At 48.8% G+C, this 18,314-nt stretch overlaps 1 long non-coding RNA gene across 1 annotated transcript in view; it reads left to right on the top strand.

Annotated features, from left to right (window-relative positions):
- LOC144097023 (uncharacterized) overlaps window positions 1-18,314 on the top strand; it is a 63,000-nt gene that overhangs the window by 27,258 nt on the left and 17,428 nt on the right. The window contains exon 2 of the long non-coding RNA XR_013306890.1: window positions 1,028-1,188. This is a non-coding gene — a long non-coding RNA (uncharacterized LOC144097023). The remainder of the gene's footprint in view (window positions 1-1,027; window positions 1,189-18,314) is intronic.

Raw genomic sequence — 18,314 nt, 5'->3', positions numbered from 1 at the left:
GCTGTAGCGTTTTTTCTTTTGCTTCTGTAGGCGCCAGTATTAAACCTGACAATACAGAATTAAGTAATAACCAGGGCCCAATGACACGCAGTAGATCCTTCGTGCTAAACACATGATACTGAGACCGTATTCCGAATAGTAAAGAGTGAGAGTGAGACTTAATGAAGCGCGGCACTATACAAGTGTTAAAGCAGATTTTGTGTCAGCGTCGCCAATGTTTGCTGGTCCGTCAGCTGGTCAAAGGAGAGCGAATCACGCCCCGTTGAGTGGGAAGGGTGCGTATCCGGACCATTCGCTTTTCTCCTGTGCAGTTGCCGTTTAGTAGTAAGGGTAAAGTAATGCTCAGTCTGGGGACGTTCGCAGCACTGATGCGTTAAGCCGAGTTAGATTGGCTTTAACTTTGCAAATAGGACATGGACGGGAATTTTTACATAGTCCAAATGCAGAAAAAATTGGAGGGCACGCTTGAGCTCCTCCTTAAGGGTATGACGCGATATCTAATGGGTTAATGGCCATATACGCAGAATTGGTCATTCTCTATTTAACATTCACGGATCCCTGGGAGTCGTCATACCCCTCCTGGCGTATACGCCGGCATGTCAGCGACACGAGCTCCTGAACGCTATCATGTTAAAAAGAGCACAACCAAGCACTACAAGAATATGCAGTTGGTAGTGCGCGCAACCGTCTATGGGGTCTGCTTCTTCACTTTGCCGTTGTTGTGTGTTTAAGGGCAGCTAAAATCAAACTCAGCGAAGAAACCTTATTGCTTGCTAGCAAGTGTGGAGACCAGGTCTCGGTTGACGTCACGATTTCGTGAACAATCCCATAACCGAAAATGGTTACTTGGGAACGCCTAAAAGCTCTCACAACATGCCGCTTAAGGAAAAATAACCGAAATAAAAATCAAATTCAGATACACACACGACACGCTGGATGCGACCTATGCAGCATGCATTGCCACCCGTTGCTCTTGATATTGGCAACGGCTTACAGCGCATTTCCTCTGTTATTCTTCGTCTTACAGGAGCCCCGAAAGAAGCCCATGTGTTTATCGAGGCTAAGCTCTGCGCTACTACATCCATCTTCTTCACCCAAGCTCACTTCGGTAACACAACCTAACCACCAATGCGGGAATATGTGCTGTATACCGTTATGAAGACGAGTGTTCTCTTCACTGTTACTCAGGTAAGCTTAGCAGTGTGAACTCAAGTGTGGCCACAAAGTCTGGCGTGGAAACATGCATTTCTGCGTTGACAATAGAATACATAAACGAAACGAGAAGCTCATATCGCATTTCATAAGACATTCGTGGACAAGCAAGTACTTGGCCGGTCACTGGAATACGTCGAGGCTGCCGAGCTTTTGAATGGTATCCCCCCTCCCCTGCTTGCATCTGTTTGCACAACGTGCACTCCTCTCATCTGATAGCGCGGTGCACGATGCATCTTTTTCGTGGCCAATTAAGGGGCGTAAACAGACGCGATAAGCAGTGGGGCGCATTAAGTTACGCGTCCCTTCGGTCAGCAGTACCGGCCCCCGTATGTGTGTGTATGTGAGTTCGCGCGGTAGAGATCCACTGGGGGGCCGTGTTACGAGGGTAATTAATGAGGGCCCTTTTCAGATGACCCCGGGTCGCAAGTTCATAGCCCAGGAGGCGGTCGCAAATTTGAAAGGGGCCGGGCCAGCCGACCCAGCGATTCGACTGGCTCATTAGGATTTATATACACCCCTTCGCACACGAGGGTCTCTGGAAGCGGCCGTCTTCATTAATAAGTGCTGACACCGCAAGACTATGGGACGACCCTACGAAAAAAAATATGAGTAGACTCGTAGGTTAATTGTGCGCTATGACCGCCTTGCGGTTCGTGAAATGTATACGTTCTGTGTCGCAGAGAGATAGGGATGGCGCTGACTTCTTTAGGTATGTTTTGTCTGCGCCCCGTCACTATTTCTCGCTTGATATTTATATGAGCCGTTAGCTGGGCAGGTCTTCTTTTCAAACTGCGCCACTCTTGGCGCACACGATTCCAGTATAAATGACCGCGTGGTACTGAATCACAGTAGGAAGCAAACAAGAAAACAGCCAGTTTGATCACGACTCAGTTTCCGCGACGCCGCATACACAATTTCGGTAGGTTATACGGGTGTAGCAAAGTTTTTTTTTTCACCCATTGCTAAATACACTTGCACTTCTAACTCAAACATGGACGCATGTCTTGAAGCTGCATGCGTGCTCTTGAGTTCCCCGTGGTGTGCTCATCCAAACATTGAAGACATATCAACGCACGAGTTTCAAGGGGACGACAACATCAACAACAATAAGAACAACAGCTTCCCGTATCTTCCTTGCTTGTAGAACCGGCAGTGTCCACTCTATTCTTTGTGCTGTCAAACTGGACGATTCCCTCTCTCATCCCCTTTCTCCAAGCTATGAAGTGTAGCTGGCTGATCAATTCCCAAAGGAATTAACGACTTTTCCAACTTTGAACGCCGACTCATTCCACACGTGAGTTTTGATTGGAGCGACATCGAAGTTTCCTTTGAAATGATTTTGTAATGAGTTATCGGTAACTATCCTAATAGACGCGAGGAACGCAAAAAGAAAACAAACGTTTATTCGACTGGGTGTAGATGAACATTGTTCTTCAGTACGCTTTCACCCTACGAAGCTTTACAGAGAGTCAAACAGGTAACTCTTCACGTTGTGCTTCGCCGCATAACACAACGGTGTAGCGGGCGAGCACCTCGTCTCGAGCATCGCATTTCACTGTCAATATGGATCTTCGTTTTTTTACCTCATCCATGCAAATGCGAGCTCACCACTCGTCGTGCGTCAAAGGCAGGGAAGCCGCACGTCGTGATTAACGTCATCTCAGTTAATGGACATATCAAGCATGGATTTGCACCGCACTTGCGTACACCGGTCGCGAACGAAGCCCACTATTAGGGACGAGCAAACTTGGACGCTAGGTTCCTTGTCGGTGGACAGCTGCCTTATCGTCGCCCGGGAACCTACGGCGTTCTCGTGCTTTCCCGCCCGTTTCCACGCGTGGCGGGGTCGAGTCGCTTGGCGACACGGTCGAGTCGCTCGGCGAAAAAGAAAAGTGCGCCGGAGTTGCTGTACCCATCACCCCATGGCGCGAATTCATCAATCAGAGGATGTGCCGTCAGACTGCTATCTCCAGTGACGGCCGCACCGAAGTCAGCCAAGCCTAAAGATCACCCCCGGCCGTCCCTACACATCTCTCCTCCGCCTCCACTTCCTAATCAAATTGAATAACGCTGTCCGAACCCACCACGGCGAGACACCGACGAACAACAGCGTGGCGCTCCGAGCTGCTCTGTTCATCTGGCAACAACTTTGTGGAACACAAGGAAAAACCAAGGTACCGCAGATAGCTGGAGGACACAGCGGACGAAGTCCTCAGTTAAAAAAAAGGTACTCACGGGTTCAGCACTGTACTGAGTTTGTTCATTTGAACGAGAACCTGCGACCGACGGTACCTGGAATTGCCGTGACACCGCGAGTTGCTTCCTAAAGTGTGTCTCTTGAGGAGAATTTAGCGTCTCAACATGCAGTTACTACCCACATGAGCCCTACACTGCACGCGGGCAGGCACGTCTAAACAGTTCTTTCCCCGCCCCTGAAGAGGACGACAGGTCTGGGAGCTTCATGTGCAACTTGGCTCGCACGCTGAAGAATTTCTTGTCACCGTTTACAAGCTCACGATTATATATGTAGTCAAGCATGGTTTAGCCATCCTGACTTTAATAGATTATTTACTGCCAACACTGCAGTGCTTGGAGAATCAGTCTTGCACTGGCCGTGGCACGGAGGTTTGATTCCTGAATTGGGCCGCATCCGTGTTCCACTGCGAAGGTTGGAGGAAGGTTTTCTTTTTCAGTAATCCCGTATTCTACTCAAACATACACTGAGGACAGCTCCATGCAAATATTGGAATGAGTAAAAACTGATTAACTGGCTTTTTCTGGGCATGTCCACGTCTGTCCAGCAACAAAAGGGGCATTTGTATATGGCTGAGAAAATTTCATTGAAAAATTAATCTGCCACTCAACTCAAACTCTTGAAGTCTACAGAAAAAAGGATTGGTTTCCATCGTTTCGAAGTCAATGGAGATGTAGACTAGTCTCTGAGATCAGCACAAAAAAAAAAGTGTCGACTCATGCAATTTACCTGCCAAATCAGCCGGGGGTGGTGAAACCTCTATTTCGTCTTTCAGGTTTTTCTGCCTCACAAATGTTCTCTTTACACTGACAGTAGTTTCTGTCGTTGGAACGCAACAGAGCTTGTTCTCAGTGTTCTTTTAACTATGGCATGGTAGCAAAGTGGCATAAAAAACATGTGTACGTTTGAAGAAAATGATTCGAACGTCGAAGGAAAACATGCCAGCAGAGCTTACATGCATTTTGGAACTAGTCGCCCAGTATTTAATTCCGATTAACTGGTAACATTTGCTAGTAAATAAAGCGTTTTAACCCTTCCCCCTGTGTTCGCAAAAATGGTGGTGGTGGTGGTGATGTAAATGTACAGGTGGGATTAGCCTTACGGTGGCCTGTCGGCAACTTCTCCGCCTGAGTCACTGATTTAAGTGATTGTGTCTCTGCCATTATCCCATAAGGCTAGTGTCCTCTAAAGAAAACTTCAGTAGCGATCGTGACACCTATCGCCGCTCAGTTGGGGAGCCTATATAGGGTACATGATGCGTGAGACATCGTCCACGGGAACGTTCAGTGTCCTCAGGTTTTCCAGGAGTGTCTCACGCTCGGAACAAAAACGTGGGCACGCTGAAACAAAGTCGTTCACGTCATTCACGACATCACAGTGTTCACACCTAGGTGAGGGAGCGTCGTGGATATTGTGCAACCATACTGGCGTATAGGCATAGTTTGTGCGAGTCGATGCAGAGTGGCTCTGTCGCGCGACAAGCCTCACGCAACGCAAGGGAGGTGCAATGGTGGCCGAAGTGCAGAAAGATGTTGCACCACTAGCTGCCTAGCAAAGTTCTGGTCCTTTAGGACAACCTCTACAATGCTACAATGTTTTGTTGTTGTTTGCTGTTCCTTGCTACTTCCACATCCATTCCTCCTTGGTTCTCAGTCATTTCTCGCTTTTACGTGGCTCGCATACGCAAGACAATAAAAAAATAAAGAAAGGCGGCTCGGTTCCTGGGAGAAAAATGACAGAAGCGAACGGAAGCAGACAGACAAGACGCTCATTTTGGGCTCCCCCGAACAGCACAGGGAATTAGGTCCCCCCCGGGGTTGTCGCAGCTATTGAGGAAGAAGGCTTGCGTGCCCACATGTCGGCACGGGGGACCAAACGGAATGACGACGTCCCTGCCATGTCGAACTCTAAACACAGGCGCGGGGGACAGGGCAGGACACGTGAACGAGCGAAAAAAAAAAAAGCCATGAGGAGAGAGCGAGGGAAGAGAGTGGGAGGGAGAGAGAGGGGAGAGGGTGAGAGAGAGACAGGAAAGCAGAAAAGAACCGTAGGCGGGTGCACTGAAGCTTCGCATCGTGGGTGACAAGAGGACGGTTGGACGCTCGTGTGTGGAAAATATGCGAAGTAAACGACATCAGCTGACAAGCGCGCGTAATTTATGATGGCCCGTAATGAACGAAAAGTGGACGCGCTGGCGGGACACAAATGACGCGACCCTCGGGCTCTTCCTGCCTCCTCCTCTGATGCCGCGACGCGCGGGACACGAGTTTTTTTTTTCTTTGTCTATCGGGTCGAGATAAGCATTTCATTTTCTTCTACTTTTTCTTCTTCTTCTACCTTTGGTCTGATGCTGAATGCCCTTGGCTACCAGAGATTCCTGCCTCGCGCATGCTTTCGTTTCTTTGTTGCTTATTTGTTTGTATCTGCCCGCAGTTCCCTGGCAAAGCGTGTAGTCGCGATAGCAAATATTCGCTCCTAATTTCCCAGTCACTTTCTTTCGTCACGGGGACCTGACTGCGTCCGTGGCTGCTGCTTCACCCGTGAGTTTTCGCGGAATGCAATGGCGCGAGCATCTTCCGACAACAGTTTCTTTTCAGAACTTCTTACTTTTACTGGCACGAAAAAGTGCCCGTTTTACTTGTAGATTAAGCGACTCGACTCGGGCTACGCTACAATGTCGTCAGACTTGTGGCGCAGACTGCTTTCACACCTAGATGCCACGAGTGCAGCTCTGTGTCCATCTCAGTGTTGTTCCGCATATTCCTGAGGCAAAAATTCACCTCGCGCATTTGTTTTCCAGAAGATAATGGAAGCTTTATTCAAACTCACAAAGCTTTCGTCATTATAAGATCCTGAAAGGTGGATTTCGTTTAGGTTTTGCGGTTGCGGAGACAAAAACCGTGTTTCTTTTATGAAATACATAAAATTAGAAAGGGAACCGCCTTAAACCCGTTATAGTGTTAACGAGATGTTTGAGAGAGGAAAATATTAGCGGATATCGAAAATATTACACACACAAAAGTAATACTTCGTGTTTTAATTATGTGACCCTAACTGACTCCAATGTAGGTGCAAATATATGTGAGACGTGTCCGAATTTGGTGAACCGTACATTCTGCAGTGAGTGGTCATAAATAAGTGCACTAATTGCACTTGGACGGGGCGAAATTAGCGTAAACATGGATAACTGGTAGCAAAGCGACTGAACAAGACAGAGACAAAGCATTACAAGCGTTAAGTGGGCCTTCAACTGTTGTCGACTGATAACAGACCTCCATTGTTGTAAGTAGGTAAAGCCCTTGTGAGCCGCCACGGTTTCTCAGCGGTTATGGTGCCCTGCTGCTGACACGAAAGACGCGGGTTTGATCCCGGCGGCGGCGGTCGCATTTCGATAGAGGCGAAATGTTAGAGACCCATGCGCTGTGCGATGTCAGCGCACGTTAAAGAACCCCAGGTGGTCGAAGTTATCCGGAGCACCCCACTATACGGCGCCCCTCATAGCCTGAGTCGCTTTGGGACGTTAAACCAGATACCCTTATGGAGGGAGGTGGCATCTTACCTGAGGCAGGAAGGGAATCTCTTGCGTGGTTCATAGATGCCGGATCAGGCCAGCGATCCGAGCTCGCACTTTCCGAGTAGGCTCCCAGAGCCTAAATCAGCGTATCTGCAAAGACAAGTGGAAACCATGAATGTCGTACGCATGGTCTAGAGGCGCCAGACGGACACGACGTTTACTTCCCGCATTGCCGGTAGGAAAAGCGACGTATTCTACTCGAGCTTCGACTGACTTACCTTCTCATTGCTGGTATCAAATCAGGACGGGGTGGGGGAAGCGTTTCATTTCATTCATTTCATTTTCATTTTATTGCTACTCTTGCCATTCAAATTGTCAAAACTCTGACTGAACCCATAGCCAGAGGCTAGTGTGGGGTTCAGAAACAAAATACATGATGGCAATGACACAGCACTTGTGTAAAATGAAAACCACAAAATCACGGCGAAAGACCAAAATACGGCATACAATGAGGAGAAAATAAAATAATGTGCATTTTACAGCAGAATGAATAAAGATCTGTCATGAACAACACAGTACCACAAACACAAACCGAAAACGAATGTCACATAGGTCAAATAAGGCTCATAAAGTATGTTCTTAATGTTTTATTTGTTTCATGGGACTGTTTTATTTCTGGGGGTAAAGCATTCCAAACCTTGGCTCCTGAAAACTGCACCAATCTTTCGCTGTAGATGTTATCATTCGGTGGCAGATTAAAGTTACCATGTGTGAGGTTTCTTGTGAAATGAAGGCGGCGCTTTATTTGAAGCCATGCCAGCCTACTCGGTTCGGTCCGATGCGGTCCTCCTTACAATAAACGCAGAAAACGACGCTGCGATCAAGTTTAGACGAAGGTCCCGACAATGGAGTGCTTGTGGCGGCAAGCAGCAGCATATGGGGGGCAGGAACGGAATTGTTGCGCGATCCATGGATTCCGGACCGGAGTCAGAAATACGAGCACCCATTTGCTGAGCTGGCTACGTGCTGTTATGTTGAAGGGGAGATCCTAAGTTGGCATATCCCTAAAGCCAAAGGAGCCTCCATGAAAGACAATCATGGACGTCGTGAGCATTCGGAGGCGTCCGAGGGTCACACTATACACAATGGCTCTACTGTCGCGAGCAAATGTGTGCCCTACCAAGTGAAGTTTGACTAAGCTGCATCCTCCGCGCCCCTCAATAGCCGCAAAGTGGTGTCGGTATAAAGCATTACGGGTACCGCTTTCATCTGCAGCCATGTCAGTTTTCTCGTTTTGATAAGACACGGTTCTGTCTATCGAAAACGCAGAAAAGCAGGCGCTCCGATGCAGTGTAGTCGAAGCACCGGACAGTACAGTAGTTGCGGCGGGTGGCAATGGACACAGTGCGCACGAAAGGAATCTTGCACGACCCATAACTACACTAGCGGGCAGGATGACATCGTGGACCGAACGCACCATACCGTTGCCTCAAGTATGATAACATGGACGTACGCATATCTGCAAGAAAAAAAAAGTTATCCACAGCAGGTATACTACAGTTGAACATACCATGTTAGCAAAGTGAGCGCGATGGAAGCCTTAAGCCGTGGGAGTGAAAAAAAAGTATAAGAAAAGCTAACTACCAACCTTGGCTGCAGCGGAAACGCGATGTGCCGCAGACCGTATAGGCAGCGTCCGTTCTTCGGAGTTGCTAGAAAAGGTTCGCGAGAATTTCCGAGCGCCGTATACGGTCACAAACCACATGTCGCTCGCCAGCACATCTGCGCATGGGCGTTGATGGCACGACATAGTGGCCTGGTCTCAACGCCGTTCGGAACGAGTTTTTGTTCCGCGACGCAAACGGCATCGGGCTCTCATTTATAGACCACCTTGAGGCATCGAGCAATCAGGGGTGTACCCGCAAATTCCTCGCTGGTTCAAAACTACAGCTGGCCTGCCTATAGCGAGCTGAGCCTGAATCTGTACACACCGCGACTCCTAGCTCACCGCGCTTCCGTCACGGACAAGAAACCCGATGGCGACAGTCCATGAAACCTCTACGTGCAGCGTGTTGCTTGCTTACTATTATCTAATCCTCGCAGAAACAGCGCTTGTGAACCTTAAATTTGTTCAAATATCGCAGAACAGGTTTCACAGACATGTCACCCTCGCCGCGAGGCCTATAGCCTCGCACTCACCTTCGATGCCGACGGCCTGGCTCGAAGCGTAGTCTTCGGCAGACGTCGGTACGTCGTGAGCGCAACCGCGTCAGGCGTCTCCAGGGGACAGTGAAGACGACACCAACCCACTGCAACGAAACCACCACCAACCCACTGTACAACAGAAATATACTCGTGGCTTGCACCAACAAAGAAGGAACAGCGGTCTCTGACGGCCCATCGCATTTTCAACCCGGGATATTCGGCCGACAGGACTTTTTTCTAAAGCGGTATGGGCTGTCAGACTTATCAGAGATAAAAGGTTTCCTCTGGGTGCAGAGGCCGGGGAACAGTGACACAGCACTTCGCCGCGCCGCTGCTTCCCTGGCCAGACAGCGCGCTGCCGCGTTTTCTGAGACCAGACTTTTTTCTTTTTGGTTTCGTCGTCTGCCACTTGCACGGCTATAGATGAAGTGATACCAAGACCTTGCTTGAGACACGCAAGCTGCGCCATGCATGCGCATCCTAAAGCTTGGTGACAGTTTTCGTTCCTGTTATCTCCTGCAGCTATAATAAGCGGACTGAAATATATAAATTATTTTTTCTCCCTTTCGTGTTATTCCAAAAGCCTAAGGTGTTCTGACTTCCGCAGAATGAAAGAAGCCCCTTCAAAGACCGAACAGCTGAGTTCCTGGGACAGCTGTCCATTAGGCATCCAAACAGCGAGACACTAACGTTTAGTTTTTTTCCTAATTTATTTTTCAGCGGCTCTAGGCTGGCCGTTCTGGTAGCTCTGCGCGCGTTCCTCTAATTTCCTTGCCTGTTTGCTTCTGCAGAGGTCTATGTGACCGGTTGGCTGGCCTAAAAGATGGGCGATGATTCTTCGCCTCGGCTGTCTGTTATGGATAGTAGTCCCCGAGCTTCACGCCAGAGGACAGAAAACGCTTGTCGCACCTTAGAGCTCCCGAGGACATCTATACCATCTGCGGCTCAGAAGAGATGGAGTACAATGGTGGGCACATCGAGGCCGTGATGATGATGATGAATTTTTATGGCGCAAGAGCAGCTTTGGCCAAAGAGCGCCATGGCACAAGGTAGTTTTCATTGCACAAGGTGGGGTCTAAGACCCATTTACCAAGCATCTCATCCTAAATAAGCCGAGCACCAGACCAGGGGAAAGCTTGCACCAATTGTATTACCGGTGGTTACCCGGCGGCACTGGTGATCGAACCCCGCACCTCCCGCATGCAAGGTGGATGGATACTAGGCCACCGCTGCGGTCACATAGAGGTTGTGAAACGACGGCGACCCTGAAGTCGTCGAGCATCCCGACAATATACCAGTTACAGTGGACAAGCATTTTCATGCACGAGCCGCCGCGGTGGCTCAGTGGTTATGACGCTCGGTTGCTGACTCAAAGGACGCGGGTTCGATCCCGGCCGCTGCGGTTGAATTTCGATGGAGGTGAAATTCTTTAAATGTTTCTCTAAATACTTGAAATTTTCGAAATGTTTCTAAAAGTTATCTAAACTTTTAACATGTTTTCTTGTTTGTGGCGGAACCTACTTATAAAACTGGGCTTCTTCGCAATAAATCGCCAGTGTTAGTCGGCGCTCTCGTGTCGTCTCTTCCGTGAGCCCATGTCCTTTTGCGACGTTTTAAAATGAATTGCCATCAACTCGCCCAAGCTTCTACATTGGCCGCGTTCATTTTCTTGCTGGCCTTGGTTAGAGAGTCAAAAATGTTTGCAACGCGACCCACTTCCGCCATTTCGGATGCGTTGAGTCGTGCTGCTGGCGGTTCTGCTCACATGGTACTAGGCGTTTTCGTAACGGTTGTTTGTGAGGCATAATGTTATCTTTAGGCTTTCAAAACACTCTTGTACGATTAAATGAGGATGTAACTGTTTCAGCGACCGTGAGCTTCGGACCTAAGATGAAGGCGTATGCCTGTTTTCGGAGGGCCATACAGCATGTATCAATTGGCTTGCATGGCTCGTCGCATGCCCCACCAAGGCCATGAAAGCGTAGATAGCGAGCTGCTGTTTTTATGTCACGTGCATTACTTGTATAATAGCACCGCACTGCGGCATTTAAGTGAATTTTGTGTCCAATAGAGCAAACAAATTCGACATCATGCTTATTAAAAATTCCACTGAATGCTTAAATACAAAATTTCACTGAAGTACCTTCGGTAGTTTTGACATATATCCCAACCTATGACGCAGCGCCGCCATTTTCTACGGTGGATGCTTCTCGTCAGCGAGTCGCACTAGCGGCCATGGAACATAGGTTTCGCAGCATTTAAAGCCCGGTTTTTGCTTGTTTAGCTTCAGTGACGTAGTTGCAGCGCAGTCCCATCCCATCCCACAGTCTATAGTGCAAGTCGCCGTACTGGTATAGGAGGTCGCACCCGGGTCATCTTTTACTCGCAGCTACCATTCCTCGCTGCTGGTTATTATACAACATCGTTGGCATGTGATCGCCTCAAATGGGGTAAGGTTGGTTGGGTAATGGGGTTTAACGTCCCAAAGCGACTCAAGCGACGAGGCACGCCGTAGTGGAGGGCTCCGTAGTAGAGGGCTCCGTAGTGGAGGGCTCCGTAGCGGTGGGCCCTCACGTTGTGCGCGTTAATGCGACCTTGTGATGTATTGAACGCTTTACGTATAAAAGCCGATGTGCGAATGTTTTATTTCTTCACGCTTCCTACAATCGGTTTCGCTTTAGGAGTTTTAAAGTGCCAAAGCGTCTCAGGCTATGAGGGACGCCGTAGCAAGAAACTAGGGATAATGTAGACCACTTGGGGTTCTTTAACGTGCACTGACATCTCCACAGTACAGGAGCCTCTCGGATTTCGCCTCCATCGAAATAAGGCCGGGATCGAAGCCGCTGTTACGTCTCGCCTACCTACGACGCGCGGTATAGCCGGCGCGGATGCAACGGACGCCGCGGCTTCGTTCATCGCGGCCGCAACGCCTCCCGCCAAGCGCGTCCAGGCATGTTTCAGTGCCACGTGTCGTCGTCGTGCGTGCGTGTGTGTGTGTGTGCATGTTTTGCCCACGCTTGTCAAAGCGCGGCAGCCGGGGAGAGGAGCTCCTCAACTGGGAGGCGAGGAGGTCTGACCGGCGCCGGCCTGGCGGACGCGCCCGTCACGCCTGAACATGTTCAAGCGTCGCCGTATCGGATGACTCTTCCCAAGCCGTTCCCTCTTGCCCTCGACTCCGTGGGTATAAAGCGAGCTGCCCCGGACGCCAAGGAGAGACTTCGATTCCTTCCTTCGAGTAACGTGGTCGCCCTGACCGGCTGCTCTTTTGCGATGCCAGAATAAACAAGTTGTTCTGTTGCCAGTCGACTCATCCTTTGCCGGGACCTTCGAATGTTTCCAGCTTTGCCCCAGGCCGCCAGGCCAACGCTACCCTTGGGGCTTGCAACCCAGATGCGACACCGCGTCTTTCCGGTCAGCAGCCCAGCACCATAACCACTGAGCCACCGGGGCGGCTTACATTAGTATGAAAATAATTGTTACATGACACCAGCCAAATCATGAAACATGGCGAACACTCGAATAAATATACGACTAGGTGCAATAAATGTTCCAAGTTACTTAGAGACATTTATTTGCCCCAAGTAGAAGGCAAATTAAGAACTTCGCTCAACCAACGATAACGATCTCGTGTAAAAAGAAGTGTTTCTTCGCACTCACTTTTCTGACTAGCACCGGAATGCTCGTACTGCGGTTCGATGCCACGGAGATATTCGTGGTTTCCATTCTGAAAAAAAAAAAGGAAGTTGTACGTAAAACGTATTTTCTTGGCTCCTAGTGATTTACCGAGATTTAAAACTCCTTGCCCAGTGTCTTCCTTCCCCTTCTAACCTCATTTAGACTCCACAGTGAGCAACCTGAAAGCCAACTGCTATTCATACTAACGCTACCATTCTGTTTTCTTTAAAGACAGCGCTAGATAGCATAAGGGCTTAGCATGGGTGGAAATCTGGCATACCTTCAACGCTACAAACGAGACGTAGCAAAGAAGAGACAGCTGCTTGGGCGGTCTCCTTCGTTTCGTCTATGGATTTGTACATACGGTAAACGCAAAGAAAACCGTCGATTTCTACTAGAGTTGTAATTGCAATTGCTTTATTGCCACTAATTTACATTTTCACAGTCCTGCGCCGCTTAAGCACACTGTGCTTGTGTGCGGCACTGGCAACCAGCAGTATACATGAGTGGTCCTTCGCGCAAACAAGTTAAAAAAAGATTATTTTTAACAAAGGGACCAACAGTGTATATACAACTTGCTCAGAGTGACGCATATTCAAGAACACGGCATCAGGCAGCTACGTACAGTTCTAAAAAGAATTATACATCAGAAAAAAAAACAGAATTTACGGCAATCGTAAAAAGACAGATGCTTCGATCGCTTCGCACGTGTAACCGAACAAAAGCATAACTCCTGCTCAGATAACTTGTTGAATAAAAAGGAGACAAAAACCTCTGCACCTTTTACCATATTTCGTGTATATTTTTGGCACTGTGTAAAATTCGATTTTCCTTAGGTTAATTTTACTTCCAGTTGTATCTTCTTGCTTCGTCTCATCTGCTGCGCGCTGGGGTCTCCAACCAGCTCTCCCAACAAATTGTCACTCTAAATCCTTGTTCTTCGTGACTATACATGTGTCCACTCGTGCGGCTTCCAACGGCGCCATCATTATCATCCTTTTGATAGAAATTATCACAATGATCCTGAGTCATCATGGCGTCCGGCAGGAGCAGCAGCAGCGATGGGTACGCGAGGCCCCGCGCGGGCGTCCGTGACGTACCGGCCTGAAACGAGCACCGGCAGGTCCCCTGGTGGCGTAGCCGGGTGGGCGTGATCAGGCCCGCGAGGTTACGCCGAGAGCATGAATTAATGGCGCGCGTGGAGCATCATTAGCCTCGCCAAAGCGCTGGGTCATCGGGATCGCCTCTCCGCGTCGTCAATGGCCGCCGCTGCCGCCAAGACGTGCGTGCGTGGCCTCATCCGCGTCTGCGTTGCGCAACACCAGGCGGCGGTGGTGTCGGGGGAAAGCGCTCCTCCTCAGCTTGCGCCGGGTTCAGCCGAGTTCCTGAACCAGGATCGCCCCTTGGTATCCGCGAGCCGACTCAAGAAAGATGAACGGAGCACGTACTCTTCCGCATGCTTTGCACGAGGACGGCTTGGAGGGGACGCTGAAGCGTGTCTTCCATTATTGTCGTCATAAGCTCAAAAGTAACTTGAATTAGACGCAACTAAATCTCGTCTACGGTGCTGGAATACTTTCATTTTCTTATTAAACTCAAAAATAGGCTGCCACGGTGACTCAGTGGTTGTGACGCTGGGCTGCTGACCCGAAAAACGCGCGTTCGATCCCTGCCGCGGCGCTCGCATTTCGATGGAGGCTAAATTCTAGAGGCCCGTCTACTGTGCGATGTCAGTGCACGTTAAAGAACCCCAGGTGAGCGAAATTTCCGGAGCCCTCCACTACGACGTTCCTCATAGCCCGAGTCGCTTTGGGACGTTAATTAAACCCCCATAAAATAAACTCAGAAAACGGGCTGCTCCACAAGATCTACTGTGCTGCGCTACCTCTGTGCTTGAGTTCAACTCTTAAGGGCGATGTCCAGCATTTTTTTCTAATGTGGCCATAATTTGGCAGTTTGCGTGATACACTGCTGCTCAGCATGAGGAGATAAATTCACCACTGGACAGCGTCGTAAGCGTTGTCTACTGCAACAATCCTCCAACTCTGAGACACGTTGCAGTAAATTACTCTTGGACTTTTTAAAGAACACTGCTCCACTGGGGCAGTGGTAGGAGGTGAATTTTTTTTAAAGGTGACGCAAAGGCGGAGCGATTCTCAAGCCAGGCAGTTCCATCCCGCTCCTTCACTAGCAATGCCGGTACCATCGGCAACGGGCTCTCGTGATGACATCATACCTCAAATGTAAGTTGGGTGGTCTTGGTTTCACTACGCGGCCTTTATTGATTGTAAGTGCTGTTAGATCAGCCAAGCCGAGTCTTGCATACCAACGAATTACATCCGCGAAAGTCGCCTGCAAACTTGTCTGCAATAATGCCACAGATCTCATCAAGAGTACTAAAGGGGAAAAAAAACTAGAAAGAATGCTACGAATGACCAAGGACTTTAGATTACAACTCAACATATATCTGGTATAGCGAAGTTGCAGACCGTGTAATATTTGTTTCCAACATTCAGTGCTTACTTCACTAATCGCGGGAGTATTCTGCCGAATGAAAAACACGACCGGTTACCGCACAGACTATAGGCATAAATAAACTATGTTCTCTTTAGTCAGCGCAGTCACAAGGCCGAGGGAAGCTTGAATCCTCCCCGCGGAGTTACCATCACGTGAACAAAATTTCACAGGTCTCTGAGCCGAGGCGATAAGGCGAAAAGAGCGGCGTGATGAGGGCGAATTATCTCACAGCGTTGCTACATCGGTCGAACTATCCCTGCTTTCAATCGGTAGCAACGTTCTGAAATGTGCCATTCAATATCATGGTTATGGTATGTTTGGTGAAGATGCATCGAGCGGTCAGTCGACATGCTCTGATATGAGTGCTTGCTACTGGTATCTGCTTTCGATAGCAACCATCCGAAACACTGCTTCGTTTCCTCCACTTGGTGGCGTATAATTATACAGCATGCGACGCATCCACAAATTCTTTTCACAACTTAAAAAAACTTATGTGAACAGTTTGGCAGAGGTATTAAAATTCTTTTTATTTTATGCGCAGGAAATTTTTTGATGTAAAAATTCACGTATGCAGGCGGCGCACAGAAACTCACGGAGGCACTAATATTCTATTCTCGAATGGACTGGAATTACTCGGCTAATTTTTTTCATCAGAATGCGTCGAATAACTTCTTGTGAGTAGTGGCCCGGTCTGAAGAGAGTAAATGCTGCTTACAAGCTCCTCGAGTGCCGTAAGTGCTGTTTAGAATGATTATGGCAAGAAAATAACAAAATTGTTGTAAAGGTTCTGAACAAATCACATGGAACGAAATTTCGGTACGTATCTGCAACCAACGCTATCGGGTTTTTATGAGACTTTTAACGAACACAGTATTAGGCTAGACATGGCAATTTAACATATCCTATGAGTCCACTGGATGCGATATTTTGGACAGCGCGTTCGGTTTATGCCTGTACTGCCTATGTGTACATGCCTGTACGTGCCTGTATGCCTGCTTGTGGGATACTGAAGACATGGGATGATTGGCCGGTACGTTACCAGTGTAAAAATGAACAGATTGCTCGCAGACGATTTTCAGGTATTGCGGTGTAGACAGCTTAATTCTGTCGTATAACTAGGCTTTGGAGGGGTTTCCAATTTTTATTTTTTGAAAATGTTGCGGACTTTTTTCGGCCTTAATTTCAAAACCCAATTGTCGTTTTTTTCTTTTCAGCGAATATTATTTACAACGAATGAAATACGAACTTTTTTAGGTGATTTAATGCAGAAATCCTTCGTGGCCAAAAGTGAATTGAAGTCTGTCTCGGTGTTTTCGTCATTATGAACAATTTATTTACCAGTAATTAGCATGCAGGTGGCAGTACTTGGAGCTGTGCTTGTAGAAGGAATTGCTGTCATCATTAAAAAAACAAACTCAAGTTTTATGAGATAGCCTGCAGACGAAAACGCAAGTTGAAGTTTACTCGGTTGACATGTTAACGTCGGGTTGTCGCTCTGGGTTGAGCGCGAGGGGGGGGACCGCGTAGTTTGCGTGTTGATGGCAGCGATGCTATATACTGCCTCCCAGTTGTCGCGGTAGCCAGAACGTTCATTTGCGTGACGGCTTCGTGTCAGTGTCCTCCATGCAGATTATAATCCTACTTAACCGACTGACTGCTATAACCAGGTGATGATAGTGAACGAACAGGGGTTAGATACCAGACAGCGAGGAGGTCGTGCTTTCCGGACGCCAGACGCGTGTAAGCTAGTGGACCAATAACTCAAATCGTAGAACTGCGCTGCTTATCCAACTTCATCATAGTCGCACCATGCCCTGGCTTCCTGCATGTTTAATTTCAGCTTTGAGTGTAACTCGCATTCAACAGCCAACTACCTATGCATTGCATGCCAAGAATGCTGACCTTGTTCGGTTAAAATCGAGTTTCGAAAACTGAATTCGGCTGACTTTTATCGTGTTTTTTTTTCGGTTTGAACCGAAATGTCCAAACCGTACGTATAACATAAGCAGCTCTTTTTAATTTCGTTTCTCTACAACTTTTGTTTTTGGCTTCCTCCCCCTCTTTCTTTTTTTATTGGCAAAGAAAGTAGCCAATGCACGCTGCATCTAAATCTCTGCACAGTGCACTTAGTGCAGAACATACAACTAAAACAAAAAACAAATTCGTATATCTCTTTCGTCGCCTGGTTTCCACCAGAATACGCAATACGCCCAATTGATCATCGGTCCCGGAAGGGCACCAGACTCACACTAACGCCTCCAAATCTTGCCCCGAGAACACCGAAGACCAACGGGTTCAATACGCCATGTAACCGGACTGGTCCTGTGGTCAACCATCGTCTTCCGTTGTGCTATTTTTTTCGCCTCCCCTCATTTCACCCCTGACATTCCGACGAGCACGCCGACTTAACCACCCCGAACCAAAAGCCGGATTCGGCTTAACGCGCAACCGTTAGCGCCTGCCTTCCCGCCGCGGTAGACCTCACTCGAAGCACGGACACGCGCTGCAGAAAGGGGAGAAGAGTTCGGGGGAAGGGTGTCCTCTGGACGTGTTTCTGTCGATGGCCAGCCGAGGCCACAAGAGGTGGAGATGCCGCCCTCGCAGAAAAGACTCTGCGTCTCCCCCTTTCCTCCCTCGCCCTCACGGCTGTAGCAGCCTGCGTAGGAGCCAATTACAAAAAGACGGACTCGGCGTGCCATATTTCATAGCTGCACAGAGCGCCAAACTGGCCGACCTAGAAGCCTCGCGTCCGCGGCCCAACGCGGTGCGCTCTCTGCTGCTGCTGCTGCTGTTTCTTGTTCTTCCTATATAGTGTTTCCGGGGTGCCTGCGCACCAGCGCGCGGGTCACTCAAGAGACCCGAGGTCGCATACAAACGCGAAGGTTGCGCCGCCGCCGCCAGACTGGACCGAGCGGACCAAGCAGTGCCGAAGGT

This window comes from Amblyomma americanum, chromosome 7, assembly GCF_052857255.1.
Source record: "Amblyomma americanum isolate KBUSLIRL-KWMA chromosome 7, ASM5285725v1, whole genome shotgun sequence".
In the NCBI taxonomy this organism is placed as follows: domain Eukaryota; kingdom Metazoa; phylum Arthropoda; class Arachnida; order Ixodida; family Ixodidae; genus Amblyomma; species Amblyomma americanum.
The sequence above is the reverse complement of the archived record's forward strand: the minus strand, read 5'-3'. Positions and strand labels throughout refer to the sequence as shown.